General features: G+C 42.7%; 1 pseudogene; it reads right to left on the bottom strand.

Annotated features, from left to right (window-relative positions):
* Positions 1-919: 919 nt before the first annotated feature.
* LOC124869037 lies at positions 920-10,320 on the bottom strand (annotated as a pseudogene).
* Positions 10,321-10,509: the final 189 nt, after the last annotated feature.

Below are 10,509 nucleotides of genomic sequence, written 5' to 3'. Positions count from 1 at the left end.
GTCAGATTGTTGAGGACAGGGAGAGCACAGCTTCCAGACACTTGGGTGGATTTAACCCTTCACATTCAGGTGACAATAAGAACCTTGCAGTTTTGCACAAATACACAGAAGCTAATGAGGATTTGTAAGTTATCCATAATCTAATAAAATAATAATTATTAGCATTTTGTCAAATAACTAATCACACCCTGGTCCCGGCCTTCACCTCAATGGCCTCTTTTTTGAGCTGTCATGTGGAAAGAAAAGATTGACTACTCTCTCCAAGTTGAGAGTCAAAATCTCCCTCAAACTGAGAAGTTTAAGGATTTTGTTCACAAGTGATAGCTGAAAGGAGCATGAGATGGATAGAGGCATTGGAGTCTTGTCTGCAGTAATGCAGGGGCTACTCTGAACTGTCATCGTAAAAAAAGACCAGAGCTAAAAAGAATAGCTCTTGATTCACGGAAGCATCTCTATTCTGACCCTCACCAATGTTCACCAAATATAGATCGCTGCTCTGCTGCATAGAAAGAGTCAGCTAAGGTGGTTCAGGCATCTGATTAGGATGTTTGTGGAGACCACTCTGGAGGTTTTCGGCCTACGTTTCACTAGGAGGAGACTCCTGGTCTACCTTGAACTCACTGGAATGACTATACAATCTTTCTTGCCTGGAAATACCGTGGTATCCCCCAAAATGAGAGAATAAGGAGAGTGTTGCTGTGTAGAAAAATATCTGCTACCCCTTTATCATTCCCGGATAAGAGAAAGACATTGGATGGATGGATGGATGGATGGATGGATGGATGGATGGATGGATGGATGGATGGATGGATGGATGGGTGGATGGATGGCAGGGCACAGTTTCATGAACAATGATTGAACTAAAAAAAGATGAGGGGTTTAACTCAATACTTTTAGTGAAATAAATGAAGACCACTTGTAATTTTCTTACTGATATGAATTTATTCCAAACAATTGTTAACTAATTGAGCCCTTATGGAGAGTCCCTTGTGGAGGTGTCACCACAGCAAGTCAAACCCACCCTGACTTGTATTTCTCAACAACGTTGTCCCTGGCTTGTTTGGAGAGCTCTTTGGTCTTCATGGTGCAATGCCTCCTGCTTAGTGGTGTTGCAGCCTCTGGGGCCTTTCAGAAAAGGTGTGATTTTACTGACAGATCATGTGACACTTAGATTGCATGGAGGTGAACTTCATTTTAGTAATTATGCGACTGTTGAAGGCAATTGGTAGAACCAGAATTTTTAGGGGCTTCAAAGCAACAGGGGGGGGGGATACAAATGCCCATTTTCAGTTTTTTTCTTTTTTTATGTACATATTTGTCTTATATCACTTCAACAACTTAGAGTATTTTGTGCAGATCCATCACATAAATTAAGATTTAAAAACATTTAAATTACGGGTTGGAAGGTAACAAAAGTGTTAAAAATCCAAAGGGCTGAATTCCTTTGCAAGGCACTGTATATTACATTGTGAACTAGACTAATTTAAATGTTACCATCACTGCAAGGAATGAACTGTTATACGATGAGTTGCAAATTGTTGCCTATTTCATCTCATTTCATCATTGTTTTGCACATCTGTTTAAATGCATTCAAAGAAAAGACAAAAAGAGAGCAAACAATGCAATAAACAACAGTAGGTGTTACCTTGTTTGTTCCTTTGATAGTTCATCTAAACCAAACATGACTCTGTGAAAGGATAACTGCATTCCTGAAATTATGCAAACCGATGTCAAAAGCAAAAAATGTTTTTTTAATCTTTGTTTTGCACATATTTAAACGTTTTTTGTTTTTGTTGTTTTGCTTTGTGTAAGTTTACTTTAAAGCAGGAAGCACAAATAAATATGTAGACTAGCCGCAGCTTACCAAATCACATCAGTCTCTGCTTTATCTCCCAAGCTCTCTCACTCATCCAATCCCTGGCTCTGCCCAAAGCTATGCGCTCTCTGTCCAAAACTGAACAGAGCTTACCAACTTTTGGTCGATTTCTCTCCAGATAGTCCTGGGTATGTGTCACTAGCTGATCCAGCGTCCCTGGACGATTCTCATCCAAGGACACCTCAGCATTCAGCACGGGGTTGAAGCGGAAGTAAACATCTGGGGGCAGCAACTCATCCAAGAGGGTGTGGACCCCTTCAGTGTCAGTAGCGCTGCTGATCAGGTTGTTGATTTTGGCTCGAAGGCTTGTGGAGGTGGTAGGGCCCCTCTTGACATTATCATAGCGTCCAGTGCCAAGAGATAGCACACACTGAAAGGGTTGATTGGGCCACAACAATCGGCTCTCGTGGACAGCCAAGGCGCAGGGATTGTTCAGGATGATTCCTCCATCCTACAGTGACAGATCACCGATTCAATCATGATATTTTCACATATTTGAATCAAAGTTTTATAGTACTGTAGTCTGATCTACTTGTTCCACATTTGGAGGTTGACAAATTTTATTGATTTAGTTTTATTTTCAATAAACTATAAAAAATAGGAATGGTGGTGAAGACAAGAAAATCAGAAAGAAAGGAACATTCTTAAATGCTACATTTAGAGACAACTTTTTACAACCTGGTGGATGTCATTTTGTAAAGTGAACTCCTGAAAGTAACCAGGTGCAGCTGAAGATGCACGCACTGCCTGCCACATCGCGTGGCCTGACCCTCCTGCATAGCGGCTGAGGCAGCCTGGTTTGTGGTTATAATTGCGAAACACAAAAGCCTTAGGGCCTGTACCCCAGTTGACCACTGCGCTGACAGCTGAAACCTGAGAAGATATAATCAAATGTTTGGTTGAAAAGTTTAATGTGGACCAGCTTTAACCTAAATATCACAAGATTCCTTTTGAAAAAAAGCCACTGTTCTTACCTTTGGACAGAACTCGTTTCTGGAGGTTTTAATTAGTAACCTATGACCCAACGTCTCCCTGGTTCACATAAAACAGGTAATGTGTGGAGAATATGACTCATGTCTCATTGTAAATGCTTATACATCTCGCTGTAATGCATATGTAAACTGTTTGACCACATACTGCAGTATTTTCTCCCAGGTTGCGGTGTTATAGTGACTCCAGCCCATCTTGACTGTGCCCACCAGTGGGTTCTGGCTGAAGACCTCTGATCCAAATCGACGATACATATCAGCGCACTCCTCCAGAGAAAAACTGGCCAACCCCAACATAAAAGCTAAGATGGCTCCTTTTAGCATGAAGAAGCAATTACTTAGATAGATTAGGACATAAATCTCTTGAGATATATGATTTAGCTTTTCTTTCTATTTTTGTTTTTTACCTGTGCTCACGCCACAGATGTAATCAAACAACTGGTGGATCTTTCTGCTGGTCTCATCTTCTAGTAGCTTTAGTAACTGCAGAGGTACCACTCCTCTGGGGAATGATAGAACAGAAATATTTACATTAACTTTTTAACTCAGTGGATTTTATCCACAAATCTTAAGATATGAGAACTTGCAAAAGTATTCATATACTGTGAACTTTGTGACTATATCTAGGATAATATGCCACCTTGTTGCATTGCTATCAGATGTAGTCCAAGATGAAATGAAAACAGCTTGTATAAACATTTTATAAGCAGATCTCACTATGTTGTGGAATTTAGTTAAGGAAAGCAACTACCAAAAATGATTTTCTGCAGTGCTGTACAAACATTTGCCATGTGGGCCGGAATTGTGAAGTTGAAAGTACTTGCAAGCCACTAAATTTTAAATACAAATGCAAAAACTTATTTCATTTTGATTTTTCTTTTTACTTTTACATGTTCAACATTAAAGTAAACCTGGAATATTTTATTGAAAGAAACAAAGTAGTCTGATTTTTGTAGAAAACAGATCTGTAATCCATGCTGGATCCAAAACAGTCTTGCCCTTATTAAAAGACAGGTATATAATTGCTGAAATTTTAGAGTCAATTGTCACAGGCTATTCTCAGCAACAAGAACAGGATATGGGTCGCTGTTTTTTTTTTTTTAGATGCTTGCTGCAACTTATAAACTGCCTGTGCTGGCCAGTCAAATTTGTTCCATTCACAAATCATACACAAAATCATTCCGAAGGCCATAAATTGCCCCTGAGCCGCACTTTGGACAACACAGATTTACTGTGTGCACTATATGTTTAGTCCTCATGAGGACTAAACAAACTGGGGTGGGTTTGCTTGTTGCTCAGCTGTCTCATGTTGGGGTTTACCCCAGTGGATGAGAGGGTCGCATCCTTGCGCCTTCGGGTTGGGGACAGGTCTCTGTCGTTTTGGCCTGCTGGCCGGGCAGTAGTGCGGAGTACCTAGCCTTCTTGGTGTCCCTGTCGGGGGTGCTGGATACTGCCCCTCCCGGGGACTCCATAATTCTGCTGGGGGACTTCAATGACCACTTGGGAAACGACGGTGACACTTGGAGAGGCGTAATCGGAAGGAATGGCCTCCCCGATCTGAATCCGAGTGGTGTTTCGTTATTGGACTTCTGTGCTAGTCACGGATTGTCCATAATGAACACCATGTTCAAGCATAAGGGTGTCCATCAGTGCACTTGGCACCAGGACGCCCTAGGCAGGAGGTCGATGATCGACTTTGTTGTCTATCATCAGACCTTCGGCAGGATATTTTGGACACTCGGGTGAAGAGAGGGTCTGAGTTGTCCACTGATCACCACCTGGTGGTGCGTTAGATCCGCTGGAAGAGGAGAAAGCCGGACAGACTTGGCAGGCCCAAATGCATAGTGAGGGTCTGCTGGGAACGTCTGGCAGAACGTTACCCAGAAAGGTTGTTAGTTTTCAATCCAGTAAATAATAGTTCCCTAAATATTATTTTACTAAACTTGATAACTAAGTAAACACCATTAAGCCCCATTTCTCCAGAAAGATTTGGCTCTTTTCCAAAATATTTCCTTAAATATTTTACTATTTCCTTAATAATATATCTTTAAATATTATTTTAATAAACAAAGGCAGCTAATGAGACACCGTTAAGAATTAGTCATCCAGAAGGTTGGTTTTATTCAGCAGATCATTCTTTAAAACATTAATTTCTTAAAATAATATTTTATCTGATCTTGCATTGTGAAGGGTTGTCTAAACGTTGCTGATTATTGCCTAAATTGGTTCCAAGAAAAACTTAACTTCATTTCCAGATTATTCAAGGTAATCCTTGGTTCTCAAACATAAACATTGTATGGTAATGTTGCATCACTATTTGGGTCATAGTTTCAACCCTCTTTAATCAACTTGTTTATATTGTACATAGCCCATTAGTCTTACCTATTCTTTAATTCCGCTTGGTAGTTAGTTGGATTGTTTTAGTATAGTGAAGAGTTTGTTGATTGAAATATGTTTGACTTTGAGTTGACTTATTTTTGTTGATAAATTCTTGTATTTTAAGAAATTGTGTGAATTCATTCCATGTGTGTGCAGAGTTTTGCTGTTCAATAATGTCAGAACTCGGCTCACCCTTTTCGATTTTGTCTTAATGCCACCGCCCTACTGGGCTGGTATTCACAGGACAACCCTTAAGAGACCAAAATATTATTTGATAAAATATTAAGGTATTAATATTAAATATTAAATAATATATTCAGATTCACAGTCACAACACCGGGCTGTGGCAGAGTCAAAAACCCGGGCCTGGGAGGAGTTCGGTGAGGCCATGGAGAAGGACTACCAGTTGGCCTCCAAGCGGTTCTGGCAAACTGTCTGGTGCCTCTGGAGGGGGAAGCAGTGCTTCGCCAACACTGTTTATAGTGGGGGCGGGAGACTGCTGACCTCGACTGAGGACATTATCGGGCGGTGGAAGGAGTACTTCGAGGATCTCCTCAATCCTGCCATCACGCATTCCGTGGTGGAAACAGAGGCTGGGGACTCGGGGTTGGACTCTTTCATCACCCAGGCTGAAGTCACCGAGGTGGTTAAAAAGCTCCGCGGTGGCAAGGTTTTGGGGGTGGATGAGATCTGCCCTGAGTACCTCAAGTCTCTGGATGTTGAAGGGCTGTCATGGTTGACACGCCTCTTCAACATTGCATGGCGGTTGGGGACAGTGCCTCTGGACTGGCAGACTGGGGTGGTGGTCCCCCTTCATAAGAAGGGTGACCGGAGAGTGTGTTCCAACTACAGGGGGATCACACTTCTCAGCCTCCCTAGTAAGGCCTACGCCAGGGTATTGGAGAGGAGAGTCCGGCCGATAGTAGAACCTCGGCTTCAGGAGAAGCAGTGTGGTTTTCGTCCCGGCCGTGGGACACTGGACCAGCTCTATACCCTCTACGGGGTACTCGAAGGTTCATGGGAGTTTGCCCAACCGTTCCACATGTGTTTTGTGGACCTGGAGAAAGTATTCGACTGTGTCCCTCGTGGTGCCCTGTGGGGGGTGCTCCAGGAGTATGGAATCGGGGGCCCTTTATCAGGGGCCATCCGGTCTCTGTACAAGCGGAGCAGGAGTTTGGTTCGCATTGCCGGCACTATGTCGGACCTGTTCCCGGTGCATGTTGGACTGCGGCAGGGCTGCCCTTTGTCACCGGTCCTGTTCATAACTTTTATGGACAGGATTTTTAGGCGCAGCCAAGGGCCGGAGGGGGTCTGGTTTGGGGACCAGTGGATTTCGTCTCTTCTTTTTGCAGATGACGTGGTCCTGCTGGCCCCCTCTAGCCAAGATCTACTGCATGCGCTGGGGCGGTTCGCAGCCGAATGTGAAGCGGCTGGGATGAAGATCAGCTCCTCCAAATCCGAGGTCATGGTTTACGACCGGAAAAGGGTGGCCTGCCCTCTTCAGGTTGGAGGGGAGTTTCTGCCTCAAGTGGAGAAGTTTAAGTATCTCAGGGTCTTGTTCATGAGTGAGGGAAGAATGGAGCGGGAGATCGACAGACGGATCGGTGCAGTCAGTAATGGGGGCGCTGTGCCGGTCCGTTGTGGTGAAGAGAGAGCTGAGCCGAAAAGCGAAGCTCTCGATTTACCGGTCAGTCTACATCCCTACCCTCACCTATGGCCATGGACTTTGGGTCATGACCGAAAGAACGAGATCCCGGATACAAGTGGCTGAAATAAGCTTCCTCCGTAGGGTTGCCGGGCACTCCCTTAGAGATCACTAAAGTGTTCACTAAAACCAGCCGCCACAGAGACAGTTTCTTCCTCCAGGCTGTTTCTCTGCTGAACATTCAATAGAGTTCTAAACAACAGCATACAGATGTTGCAAATGCAGCTTTTATTTATATATGTGTATATTGTACATTGTAAATATGTATATTTTGTAATGAAAAAACAAAACCAAAGAGCAAAGTGTACCGGAGTCAAATTCCTTATTTGTATGTACAAACTTGGCAATTAAGCTGATTCTGATTCTGAGATAGGGTGAGGAGCTCGGCCATCTGGGAGGGGCTCGGAGTAGAGCCGCTGCTCCTCCACATCGAGAGGAGCCAGTTGAGATGGCCCGGGCATCTATATCGGATACCTCCTGGACGCCTTCCTCGGGAGGTGTTCTAGGCACATCCCACCGGGAGGAGGCCCAGGGGATGGCACAGGACACGCTGGAGGGACTATGTCTTTCGGCTGGCCTGGGAATGCCTTGGGCTTCCCCCGGTGGAGCTGGAGGAGATGTCTGGGGAGAGGGACGTCTGGGCGTCTCTGCTGAGTCTGCTGCCCCCGCGACCCGGTCCCGGAGAAAGCAGAAGACGAGTACGAGTACTATATGTTTTGCACCACAACTTATTAACAGTAATGTTTACAAAATTTATTTACCTTGTACCCCCACCATCAATGGAAAGAACTATGATGCCACGACCTTTGATTGGATCTACATAACCAATCAGAGCCAAGGCTTCTCTTAAGGCGGCCTGAAGTCCCTGATCATTTCTGTAAGTTCGCCGTAGTTTCAACAAGGCGACTGCAGACTTCCCCTGAGGAACAAAAAACATCTTGGATTTTTTCTTACCTTTAAACATTTATTAATTTTTTTTTCACACAAAGACACAAAGACCTGCCAGACTAAAGCCTTGCATGCTGGGAAGTGGATGAGGTGTTCATTGAGGACATCGATGCAGGCAGTCACAGCTGCTGGATTAGAAGCTTGTCCCAGTCTGATTATTAACATACGTGTAGTCTCCTCTGCCTGCCTGTGGGTCAAGACAAGCTGAAAACACACAACCACAAGGTTTGCAAAATGTCAACAGTTTAAGTAACTTATATAAGGTAGAATACAGTATAAAATCGTCATGCCCCTTAAAATTTTCCACATTTTATAATGTAAAAAACACACACTTCAATGTACATTAAAGGGAATATATGTGATAGACCAACACAAAGACCATATTGAAGTGATAAGAAAATGTTAAATGATTTTCAAATGTTTTACTAAATAACATTTTGAAAATGTTGCATGCATTTGCCTTCAGCCTACTTTAAGTAATAGTTCGAAATGACTATTAGCTCTTTGCATTTGTTATTACAGCGTAAAATGGTTTGTTTCTAACAGCTTTACACATCTAGAGACTACATTTTTTGCCCATTCTTAAGATTACACTCAGAGTGTATGATGAGTTTCTGTGAGCAACAATTTTAAAGTCTTGCCACAGATTATTAAATAGGATTAGGTTTGGATTTTTACTGGGCTATCTTGACACATGATTAGGCTGTGTGTAGGTAAACCTTTGCCCCAATCTTGACACATTTGCAGCCTCTGAGTTCTGAGCTTCCTCTATTAAGCACTATGCATCTTACCATCAACACTCAGGAAAAGCATCCCCACATAATTATCCTGCCTGTACCATGTTTCACTGCGCGCAATTGGTTGCACTGGAATTTATTACGGGTATCAGGGTAAAGCAAGCTAAGTACAAATGCAAGCCACACTTTTTAGATTTCTGTTTGTAAAACCTTTTAAAAAACTAGCATTTTCCTTCTAATTCAAAATAATGAGTTACTTTGTGTTGGTCTATTACAAGGAAATCCAAAAAACACTTGTGTTTTATTGGGGTTACAAGTTGTCATGTGACAAAATGTGAAAAAGTTCAAAGAGTGTGAATACTTTTGTACATGTAAGTTCAACTCACCCTGTTATTTATTATTGCCTCTGGTGAGGTCACAGCAGTAGTCTGGATCACAGGACCTAGGTTTAAAAATGCACTCAGGAGACCTGGAATAACACTGGTGGGTTGGCGAAGGATGTCCTTTAAAGATGTTGTCTTTGCGGATGTCGGGTCCATCTTTGTAACGACATTTCTATTATAGTCTGTCAATCCATTTTGCAACCCAAAATACTGATTGATGTGACTTGATGTTAGAAAATAGTTGTCTCCCAAGTTAGAAGCATTTGAGCTGGTGTGAGAGAGTTTTGCCCTCTCCCTTGTAGTAGATTCTTTTTGGTTTAGTTGGGACGTGGTGCCATTCTCCGTTTCTAAATTACATTTTGTTGAGTCATGTTTCATGTTCGAGTCTTTCTTTTCCGCAGAAAAGTCTCTATTATCTTGAGCTTCATCTGCAGCTTTGATGCCAAAGTATTTATTAATGTGTCTCGAAAAGTGAGGGTGTGCTTTCTCCCAGTTGTTGGAAACGTGTTCCACTGTTATCTCATTTAGTTTAACTTCAGATGTTTCATTAGAGTTTGGTATTTTTTGTCTGCTCACCCTCCGGTTGGCTCCTGTGACAGATGATAGGCCCTGAAAGGTGTCCTGCTTTGGAACTGTGTAACCCTGAGAGAACACTGAGTTGATATGTTTGGCAACATAACTGTAACTCTCTCCAAATTTTGTAGTCAGAGAGCTGATGTGAAATAACTGCGGTCCAGACTTTTCATTGCTGGAGGAAATGGTATCTGATTTTTCCTGTTTACTTTTGCATTTCAAAGACTGTGCTACGCCACTGCCTCCCAGTTTATTTTGATCTGTGGCTGACCACTGACTAAACCTGTGCCTCTGTGACTGGCACTGATACTCAGGAGCTGTGATAATTAAACTGGCATTTTCAGCAAACGTAACAAAATTCCTCCTCCTGTGGTAAATGTAAAGATGTCTGGACAGTGGATTAAAACATTGGCCAGGGTGGGTTTTCAGAGCAGGCACATCAAAAATCCCAACAGGAGCTTCAGCTTTAAAAATCTTATTGGTAAATGAAAAAAAAATGGAGATGTCTTGCTACCTTGGCAATTTCTTTAATGAAGATTGAAGAAGCCGAACTTGTATAGAGCTTTGCACTGCGAGTAAATGTAGAAAGCCTGCCTGAGTTCGGACAGAGTGGCATTCTTACCAGAGATTGGTCTCTGCCGAGACAGGTTATTGTGTGCATGATCCTGCATGATATGAAAGTCCTCCTAACGACAGTTGAACATAAGACAGGGCTAAATGGGTGACCCATTCTTGACCTACTGTGGTATGCAGCACCTAGACTTGGTGTAGATGCCTCTTCGCTGTAGCAAAACAATCAACTGCAACCTAGAGAGAATCCATAACACAATCCCAATGAACCCAACTGTTCAATCATTGGCTAATGAAGACCTACAGCATGCACCATCGCAAATGTCTAACAAATAACTTTGAGATTATT

The sequence above is a fragment of the Girardinichthys multiradiatus genome, chromosome 1, assembly GCF_021462225.1.
Source record: "Girardinichthys multiradiatus isolate DD_20200921_A chromosome 1, DD_fGirMul_XY1, whole genome shotgun sequence".
NCBI classification, from domain to species: Eukaryota; Metazoa; Chordata; class Actinopteri; order Cyprinodontiformes; family Goodeidae; genus Girardinichthys; species Girardinichthys multiradiatus.
The sequence above is the reverse complement of the archived record's forward strand: the minus strand, read 5'-3'. Positions and strand labels throughout refer to the sequence as shown.